The sequence below is a fragment of the Ascaphus truei genome, chromosome 5 (assembly GCF_040206685.1).
Source record: "Ascaphus truei isolate aAscTru1 chromosome 5, aAscTru1.hap1, whole genome shotgun sequence".
Classification (NCBI taxonomy): Eukaryota; Metazoa; Chordata; class Amphibia; order Anura; family Ascaphidae; genus Ascaphus; species Ascaphus truei.
This window is the reverse complement of record NC_134487.1, coordinates 157,329,897-157,340,802: the sequence shown is the minus strand read 5'-3', so window position 1 is coordinate 157,340,802 and position 10,906 is coordinate 157,329,897.

Genomic DNA, 10,906 nt, shown 5'->3' with positions numbered 1-10,906 from the left:
AGGTTCTGGTTCCTCCAGATACATGTAGCTATCTGAATTTGTTGTTAGTAGAAATATACGTATTTTTTTCTGTCCAGGAGACATTTCAAGTATTGTATTGTTAGAATATTGTGAATTCGTGAAACCTATTTTTGAATGCAACCTCAATAAAAATAAATGTAAAAGATAAAATATATGTATCCCTAAAAAAATATCAGCTTGACTTTTGCCCAGCAGCTAAGTGGAAAAGTTTTTTTACTGAGTGCATCTAGGGTGAAATATGTCCCTATTGAAAGGGGCAGCTAACATGCATACTGTAGTGCCAATGATGATATTGAAGGCCAGACCATGACCAGCTGTCTATAATTCCTTTCACAGTGGATAGTAAAATGTTCTTCACACATACATACTTATTGCTGTATGTGTCTGGATTATTCTTAGCCTGAAATAGAATGGCACGTGTAAATTACTACAGGTTTTTTTGTGGGTTTTTTTCAACTTTGTGTTTTATTGGACTTTCAAAAAGTGGTACAGAAATTATGAGGGGGAAAAGGTGGGTGGGGGATACAGGTACAAAAATAAAGCAGGAATGGGGGAGGGTATGGGTCACAGTTCCAATTGATCACCATCATATTAGCTGTTGCAATAGGTCCTACACTTCACACCTGACCGTATACAGAAGCCGAGCAGAGATTTTCACATCAGAACAGTAATTTTCTGTCCTGTTGCTAACTTATCGATTATTTTGGATATGTTTTCTATTCATGCTTATAGCTCCCTCTTCTCCTTGACCCATTCATTCATTTGATAGATTATATGGGGTATAGAACTGTAACGCGCAGCTCACCACAAACGAGGCGCGACTGCGGGGCTGAGGTACCAGTAGGGATTGGTATAGAACGCCGACCATAACCGCGAGGGCGTGTCTAGAGTTTAGGATAGTCTTGCAGGCTGGATCAGGGTAGTAGAGGACAGCGTAAATGTGATACTTGCCGGGTCTAGGAGTGTAGAGTAGCAGATCGTTGGGGTACGTAGCCGGGGTCAGGATTGGAGAGAGTAGAGTTGTCGTAAAGCCAAAGCCAGGGTCAGTGCAGGAGAGAGCAGCGTCATCATATTCCAAAGCCAGGGTCAGTGCAGGGAAGAGTAGAGTCGTCGTATCCAAAGCCAAGGTCAGCGCAGGAGAATAACACAAGGTCCAAGGTTCCAGGCAAGGTCAGACAGCAAGGTAAGGCTGACAGGCACGAGTAGCGAGAGTAAGCATCACACACTGAAGTTATGCTCGGCAAGGTATGGGAGCACAGAGAGCATATTTAAACGACCTCCCACCAATGGGAGGTATCCAGGAAGTACGGCCGCGGTTCCTGATAGGCTGCTGGATCGTGCAGGTGCATTCTATTGCACAGCCAATTGAGACCACATCAGAGAGTGCGTGCGCACCGCTTGCAACGCTGGTGACACGGTCGCGCGCCATCATTACGCGCCATGACACCCGCGCCAGTACCAGGGCGGAGACCTGAGGCGGGCCCGCAGGGACAGAAGAGGAGCGCGTAGTATAGCTGTGCCGTGTAGTTCTGACATCCAGGGTGGGGGCGGGAACGAGGCAGGGACCGCAGACCGACGGATAGACCGCGCACCGCATATCAACGCCAGAGGACCGGGAGCGTGCCCTGGGTGCAGGAACAGAAGAGGCCGACGGAACCCGCGCAGTGTCAGCACGCTGCGCGTAAGTACCACCGTTAGGTTGCCTCACTTGAGTGCCACAGGAACCAGATAAGCGAGAAAGGGTTAAGGGAACAGAAGCACCAGAACGGCGAATCTTCACAAGAACAAAGAGAGGAACCCTATGTCATTCAGGTGAATGGGGACCCTATAACATACTATATGAAAGTTCCACCTCTGATTCCATCTACGGTCTCCATATAAAGGTCTGTCACGATCAGGGTTGATCAGACTATGCAGGATCTTTAAATCGACAGACAGAACGCAGAGGTTTAACAAACATGAGTTAGTTTAGCCTAAACTAACAGCAAATCACACAATACATATAGTACAAATAGTAAAACATAGGGACAACGAGTAACACCAAGTTAGAGCAGATTAGTTGCCAGGTACAGCCGTAGCCAAGGTGTCTCTGCAAGTCTGTTTAATGAGAGAACAAAAAAATGTTCTTTTGTTGCGAGCAACACAAAAACCAGAAACAGTCTTTTCATTGAACGATACAGGTACGACTCACAGGTCAACTGGGGGCACCTATTCCAGATATGTGTCGGGTAAAACCAGTGGGGAGTTATACTCTTTACCAATAGGCAGCGCAACTCTTAGTCTGGTTGCTAACAAAGGATCTGACACCTGTCCAGCTTCCTAACTGTGAGAGGGGTCTGCGCAAGACCCCAACTTCTTAGCATATGAAACCCCACCCCTGCTTGCCCAAGTGGTGGTAGGATCTCACGTTCTACAGGGGAATTGCCGAGGACATAGGAATACATGACATGCATAATAAATACATGCAGGTATAAGGGAATTACGGTCAGGGCTGCCGACGGGGGAGGGGGTGCTGCGGTTTGGACGTCCAGCCAGCGCCGGCAAGTTGGGCCTGACAGAGCTCAGGGGATGGGGAAGAAGGGGGTGGAAAAGAGGGGTGGAGGGAAAGAGAGGGGTGAGGAGAAAGAGGTGGGGGGAGGGAGAGAGCAGTGGGGGGAGAGAGAGGGGGAGGGGGGAAGAGCGATAGTGGGGTGGGGGAAGAGAGAGGAGTGGGGAAGAGAGAGATGGAAGGGGAAGAGAAAGATGGGTGGGGAAGAGAGAGATGGGTGGGGAAGAGAGAGGGTGGTGGGGGAAGAGAGAGGGTGGTGGGGGAAGAGAGAGCGGGGTGGGGGAAGAGAGAGAGGAGGGGAGAGGTTAAGAGAAAGAGGGAGGGGAGAGAGAGAGGGGGTGAGGGTGGAAGAGAGATGGGTTTGTAGCCAGGACTGGTTTTCTGGCTGCCAGTCTGCCCTCCTGGCAGTAAGTCCTGGTAAGAACAGGCTGCCAGTAGTAATCATAGGTTTTCCCCACTCACTGCAGTGCCCTTGGGTGACGGGGGAGGTAGTGTCAGCTAGGCCTGAGTATACACAATCAGGGGTCAGACCTAGTGCCCTCCTCCTGACTATACTTAAGGGGATTACCACCCAAACTCTGTAGGTGTTCCTCTCCCCACTGAGAGAGGCAGGTCACACAGCAGAGTTAACAAACACACAGATACCCAGCAACCTCTCAGAAACCCCCCAAAATTATCACTATATATATATATATATATATATAAGTGTCAAAAAGAGTGCTACTGGGCGTGGCTAAATGTATACAACAAGAAACAAAGAAGTCCAGAGCAACATCCAATGTGACAAAAATACACAATGAAATACATATATATCTCTTGAAAAAGGGTAATTTAGTTAACCCTTTGGCCAAAGCGTATAAGACTGTGAGCCCCTTCAAGGCATGACCAATTCACAGGTCCTAACACTAACTGATTAAAATTCTTATATAGGTTTTTCACTCTGTATTTTTGTCACATTGGATGTTGCTCTTGACTCCTTTGTTTCTTGTTGTATACATTTAGCCATGCCCAGTAGCACTCTTTTTGACACGTATATACATATATATATTTTGTGGTAATTTGGGGGGATTTCTGAGAGCTTTCTGGGTATCTGTGTGTTTGTTAACTTTGTCCAGCTGGTCTCAGCTGTTTTGGAGGTCAGTGGCTCCTCCCTCCCATGGTTTAATCTCGCCCTCCCCACTTTCCAAGTAAGTAGGTTTTCTTTTCATGCAGCTAGTTGTGACAGGTTCAATGCCAGGACCATTCTTCCTTTAATTATAGAGGTAATAAGAATTTTAATCCGTTAGTGTTAGGACCTGAAAATTGGTCATGCCTTGAAGTGGCTCACAGGCTTATACACTTTGGCCAAAGGGTTAACTAAATGACCCCTTTTCAAGAGATATATAGGTATTTCCCTGTGTATTTTTGTCACATTGGATGTTGCTCTGGACTTCTTTGTTTCTTGTTGCATACAGCAGAGTGCCTGAGATTGGGGCCTTCTCTGTTCCTCTTCCTCTTGGGCGAGAGTGAGTGTGCACCTATACCCTGGCTCCTGATAGAGGGGTTGGAAAGAGCTAGGACATCTGCGGTGCCCTTGGCCGTAGTGATTGTCCAGGGACCATCTTACAGAAGGGTAGTTGATCCAGAGAGACTGTATTGGGCAGACCATGCCGTGATGTTGAGTGCTGACCCAATAAAGACTGTTACTATTTGCATATACCTCCTGCCTGGTGTGTGTGATCTTACTGGGAGGAGAGGGAGTAATTCTACTGTGGGAGATCGCCTCTATACATCTGGAGCCTACCGCAGATGGAGGTGCTGTAGTGCTAAAGAACCATGTGGGTAATGTACCCCATAAATGCAAGATGAGTAGCGCACAGCCAAAAACGGGAGAGGGGTCCATATATTGAAAAAATACTTTATTGGAAGGTCAAAAGCATAGAGAAGCGAAACTTCCTACGCATTTTGAACGTGTGTACTTTATCAAGGATTAAAATTTGTATGCGTCCTGCAGTCTCTTAAACCTCCGCTCAATACTCCTCTTTCATGCCAAAAAGCGCGATGACATCATGACGTCCGACATCACGCGTATGTGCAATGTCCTGAACCGCCTAGTGACATCAGCGCTGCTATTGGAGGAGAGAAGTGAAAGAACAGAGCCCCAAAAGATCCAAACACAGCGAGGCAATACTCAAAATCTAACTCGGAGTGTCCAAGTCACGACTGAACCCTGAATGCTCCCCGCTACAGGAGCGGGCGCAGAAGGCACTGCCAACCATCACTCACTGTATAAACACTCCGATGAGAAATGCCAAATAATACACATCATCAGCAAACAGTACTAAAAGTTAACATAAGAGACTGCAGAGACAACAAACATAGGACAACAATACCTACTGTAATTGGAACACAAACAAATAAAAACAAGTTATAAGAAAATAATATATATGTAAATAAATACACCTCAAGATAAATCTCCAATGACTCACTTACAGTAAATATAAATATTAAAGAGTATATAGATAAATAAATATAGCTTAACTAATTAAGATTCAAAAAAGGGAGGAAATACTGATTAAGAATGACAGAATATAACTGAAATATTAATCACAAAATAGACTATATTCATATCCAAAGAAATTATTAATAAATATAATTAAGTAATAATCCCTGAAGAACAGGGCATTATTGGCCAGTATTGCCCTGTTCTTCAGGGATTATAACTATTTTAGGCTAAATGTAGACTTATTTTCTATTTCATTTTTTTAGTTTTCATAAAAAAGGATACACTTTTGTAGTCATATTGATTTTTATCAGCATGATTGTCTACATTCTTATGTTTTTACGCAAAGTTTATTCAAAGGAAATTGTACATACACACAGCCCCCTCCATAAACAGTGGCAAAGAGGGATACCCGGGCGCTACCCAAAACTGGGTTGTATAGGGGAAATCACTTGTTCTTCTCAGAACAACACAACCTTATAAATCCTACAAGGTTCCCATCTGCTTCTTAGTCTCTTCCTGTGACTCAAAAAAACCCAAAAGGATCTATCCAGGATCCTTAGAAAATATGGAGACAAAGGAGAAAAAAAGGGGGAGCACAGGTTGAGGTATAATAAATGGTAACAAATTATTCAGCACGGGAGTGTGAGTTCCCTGGCTAATAAACGTGGGGACAATAGAGTGTGTAATAACATAAACACTTACACGGCCCTGTGTACATGCTGTCACATCAAGGTTTCTTTTCTTTCTTTCTTCTGGATTCTCCTGGTGCGAAGTTTCTTTTCTTCGGGTCTTGATGGATTCTTCAGATGTCTGGCTACCCTTTTAATGCGAAGTTCCCCTCCAAATAAATGGACAACACAGAATGTTTAGGGACCATACAGACCAAAAGATTGATGATTAATTTCAAATGGTAAAGGGAGTATATAAAAAGCAGAAAAAATGCAGCAAACACTCACACGGGCAGATGTGAGTGCAATCTTGAGGGAGGTATCTCTATCCTCTTCGCATCAGAATAATGTAAATACAAAGGATACTCGTGTTAAAATAAAGGAGATGAGGGTTAGGTGAAGTAAGGGGGTAAAATTACAATACTTACATGGCCACGTGTGAGCTCACACGTGGAATGGTATCTTTTCTTTCAATCCCCAGGGTAAAGTAAAGTGGTTCCTCCGTGTGTTTGCATCAAGTCCAAAAAATACTTGAAAACGGAGTTCAAACACCATAATGACTTTATTAAAAAACATAAAAAATGGAAAAAAAGCCCTTAGGTCTAACACCAAAGGGACTGAAATTAAAATCGCCAACCAGTCCTTAGGAGATCGTTTGCAGGGCGTGTGGTGCACAGCTCACCCAACCCGCATCCGGGTATGGTGCTTGGCTCCTTTGCCCTGCTCCTTGACGGTGGCCTCACTAGTTCAAATGGCTTAGAGTTTTGAGCTACGCATTTCGCCCTTTCTTGGGCTTCCTCAGGCTCCGTAGATGGGGGTGGACTGTCTCTTGATGATATAAACACAAATTTCAACCAATCCCATGCTACCCTCTAAGCACACTCCCTGCGATCTGTGATTGTAAGTGGAAAAGGGCTCGAAATCATTATAAAAAGGTCATTTCAGGGACTCAATAATGTTTAGAACTTTAGAACTTTTGAGGGTTATTTACTTAAATCACATACTGCTGCGGCAGCTTTTATTCTAACAAATCACCGTTTTTTCCCTGGCTTTTTCCTGGAATGAGACGCTCTTCACCTGGCGCATGCCGCGTTCATTTTGCGTTCCCGGCCATGGGTCATGCGCGGCTGATGCGCGGTTGATGCGTTTATTGAGAATGGTTCGGATTTAATAGGCTGAAATTCTTCGCGTGTCCGCCAGATGGCAGATATTCATGAATTGTAATGCGCATGAGCGTCAGTCAGTAATGAGTCGACTTGCAGGTGTTTCGTTTAAAAAAGATACCACAGTGTGCTATTGTAACTTGGCCTTGAGACTGAAGGAAGAGGTTGCAAAAATGTATCAATTTAGGCTTTTCATATTAAAGAAAGACAAAGACCAGTTTCGGTTACAGCATTCTCCAGAGACCCACCCGCCATGAGTGTTCAAGTGCAGCCCGTTTTCCAAAAACCCAACAGAAGTTACGCGTATTTGATATGGGCCGCGATTAATGCAACAGAGGATAAGATGGCAACAGTTGTTCAAATTTATCAGTATTTTATCGAAAACTATGACTTTTACAAATTTTCGCCAACTCCTCATACGTGGAAGCGTGCAATAAGGAAAAGGTTATGTACCGATCCCTGTTTTTATCGTATTGAGCCACAATTTGTTGGAGGGTATTGGTGTGTATCACCAGCTTTTTCCTGTATCTATGATCATGAAGACGGCAAAAGGCGAAGGGTCGTGTTAAAACCAACTAAGAAACGACAGTCGCTGCCAAGCAATGCACCAGCACCGGCTTCCAATGCTGTCAGTGACAACCCTGAGCCTGAGCCGGATTTTGCGTGCAGTTTCGATCAAGCTTGCATGTACCTAAGCAATTTCCAGCCTCACCAGCTGACTACAGGTGGACTAGTGCCGCTGCAAACTATCGACGTGGATGATCATGAAAGCTGGACTGGCAGTGGACCGGCGCCAGCTGAATGGGAAATACTATGGTGTGTATTGTTGCCGTATTATTTTCTGTGTTTTTTTTATTTTGACAATACAGTATAAATATCGGTGCGATTCCAAAGTCAAGCGATTCTCCTGTAAGCAATATCACTGGCTGAGCGGCTTCTTCAGTACTGTACTGCAGATACTGAACAATTGGTGGAACGCTAGGCGCATGCGCATTGGAACCTTCTTGAAACGCATATGCGTGTCATCGCGGTAGGCGCATGCATGCGCATGTGAACAGGAGAAAATTATTGGTGGGACTGGCTGGGTACTTCTTTAGGGGGCTGATCATTACAGTAAAACTTTTCTTTTTGTTTTTCCTCAGAAAAGAAAACGGCTAATGGAGAGATTTCGATGGATAATATCGCGTTGTGTAACAATGCCTGCACATTGCTGAATCGGATTAAAAAACCCACGTACCGGAGTCTACAGTTTAGTTGCCGTTGTTATTGATTAGGATAGAATACTGTACCTGAAACAGTATGCTGATGTTTTCCGGCCGTACAGTATACAATACTTTTTTATAAACAGTATACTGTGTAATAAACCCGAAAAAATGAAAACTATGCATTTATTCTACATGTATCACATACATTATGTGTCTTCTACAGTATACAGTGCCAGTACATACAGTACAGTTTGTGTATTTCTAGTCTTCTATTTTTTTTAGTACTCTTACAGTATACTGAGCATGCATACAGTGCAGTATGCCTCGACATTCTAGAAACACTGTATTTTGTTACACTATCAAAGGAGGAAATGGAAACAACGTAATACAAATCAAAATGTTCTTTTATTGGTGGAGTAAGTACAAAAACATTTATTTACAAATACTGTACAATGTAGAAACATTTTAAGTGCACAGCAATTCAAAACATCAACAGGTGTATGGTTTACTGCTACATGTGTGAAAACATTTGTCAGTCAGTATGGTTTACAGTCACATGTTTTAAAAACAAATTCTTTATTCACAAAAAAAGCAAAACGCAACATCTCCTTTATTAAAGAACGACAAGTCAAAACATACTGTATACTGTACAGTGGGATGGTGTGCAAAACCGTCTGCACCACTACAGTCCTCGAGGGCAGCAAACAGGGCTGGTTTCACGACCACCTTGAAAACCGTGCCTGTTTGCGACACCCAGGGACTGGACCCAAAATACAATACATTCTTTAATATCTACACATATTAAAATAATCTGTTCTGTGGGTCTGAGCGGGTTGAAATTTGCCTGGTCCTCATGCGGAAGGACCCTTGCCATAGTGGCCAAATATCAGCCTTCCACGTCCCCCAGAACCGGAGTTACAAAAATACAGTTTAAAAGCACATTACAAAAGTGGCTTTTTTCTGCCATGCAAGTCAATGGCAGAAACCTAAACTTTACCATTACCCTGACTCCGTTCTGTTGCCACGAGAGTGTCGCTATTTGCCATGCAATCCTGCCGGAACTAGGACTACATGGTGACCGAATCTCAGCCCTCTAGGTTGAACAGAACCGGAGTTATGGGTTCCAGGTTTCTGCTCATTCTGACTTAGCCGTTTCAAAGCAACGCGGCTTTCTCGCCATTACGGTCAATGATAGGACCCTCCTCGCCAGTGGGACCCTTTCTCGTCGCCATTACTGGTCGGACCCTGTTGGGGTCAAGTGAGGGGGTTCCTAACATATAGGGGCAAAATGAATTTTATTTCTAGGTGCCCTAGAACAGAAGTTCCCACGCCAATAGGCCGTGAACTTGACCGAGGCCCTAGTTCCCACGCCAATTGTATCCGAGAGCAGCATAAAGAAGATGAGATGCAGCATTGGATGGAAATATGGACGTGTGAGGTTAGTACTGGACAGTACAGGAGGTAAAAGTGTTGTTTAGGAAACTGTACTGTACTGTGCCGCTAATTTTTTTTATTCCTTGTCATTACAGAGCGTTCCCCATGATACGGGATGAAAACAAAATCAAAAGAGTGGTCCAGGCTCAGGCATCGACCGACAGTGGGGAGACTTTCCAGGATTGCATCTTCACTGATGAGTCTACTGTGTCGCTGGAGAGATTTGCAAGCTTTGCATTCCACAAAAAAGGCCGCATATCTTTGAAGCCGCGGCCAAAACACCCTGTGAAGCTGCATGTGTGGGTTGCCATCTCTAAGCGTGGACCGGGATGCATTGTCATCTTTGAAGGTAAAATGTATCAAATATAATGTAGCCTAATGCATTGTACTTTACTAGTGTTGCCTTACTGTATGCACTGTACTGTACTATTGTGCAGTTTTTTTGAGCACTTTTCTTTTCTTGCTATAGGAATCATGAATAAAACTTTCTTCCAAAACAACATTGTGCCCGAGATAGTGCAATACATCACACGCGAGTTCCCCAATGGTCACCGCTTCTACCAGGACAACGATCCGAAGCACACCGCGTCAACAGTGCATATCCTTGAGCGCGGCATCAACTGGGTGAAGACGCCAGCGGAGTAAGTGCAGTAGACCGTGTCCCATTTTTGTTCCCCACTGTTTTTATCTCTTAAACCAATTGTCCTTTTTTTCCAATGACAGATCGCCAGACTTCAATCCGATCGAAATGGTCTGGCATCAGCTGAAGGACCATATCCGGAAAGTGGCGAAACCCTCCAAAAAGGACGAGTTGTTGAAAGGCATATGAGTTTTTGGAACGATGTACTCACCGTGGAACGCTGCAATAAATATATAGACCATATTGCCACTGTGTTGCCCATTGTCATCGTGCGTAATGGGCAAGCATCAGGAAAGTAGTACTGTGCTGTAGTATTGTAAGTACAGTATGATACAGGTAAGTATGGCACAGAATTTTTCTTTCCCAATAGTCAGAGTATACAGTAGTTACAGTACAGTTTTTTCTTTACAGAGAGAGCAGCACCAGCCATCAGGTTACAGTACACAGTATTTAACAGTAGTCAGAGTATACAGTAGTTCCAGTATAGACTAGTTTGACAGTACTACAGTGACTGCCTACAGTACTAACTGCTCAATTTTTTTCTTACACATCACACAATGCCATAATACAGTACGTACGCACATACTGTAACTGCACTAATTTTTTGTTTTCATGTCGTTTCAGGAAAAAAGGGTGGCCTGGCCTGGGGGGAGGTGGGGTTTTGGGTCCAGTCTAATCTGTTGTCTACAGTAAAATGTACAGTATATAAACAGCTGTATTGAAAAAATAATATATATATATA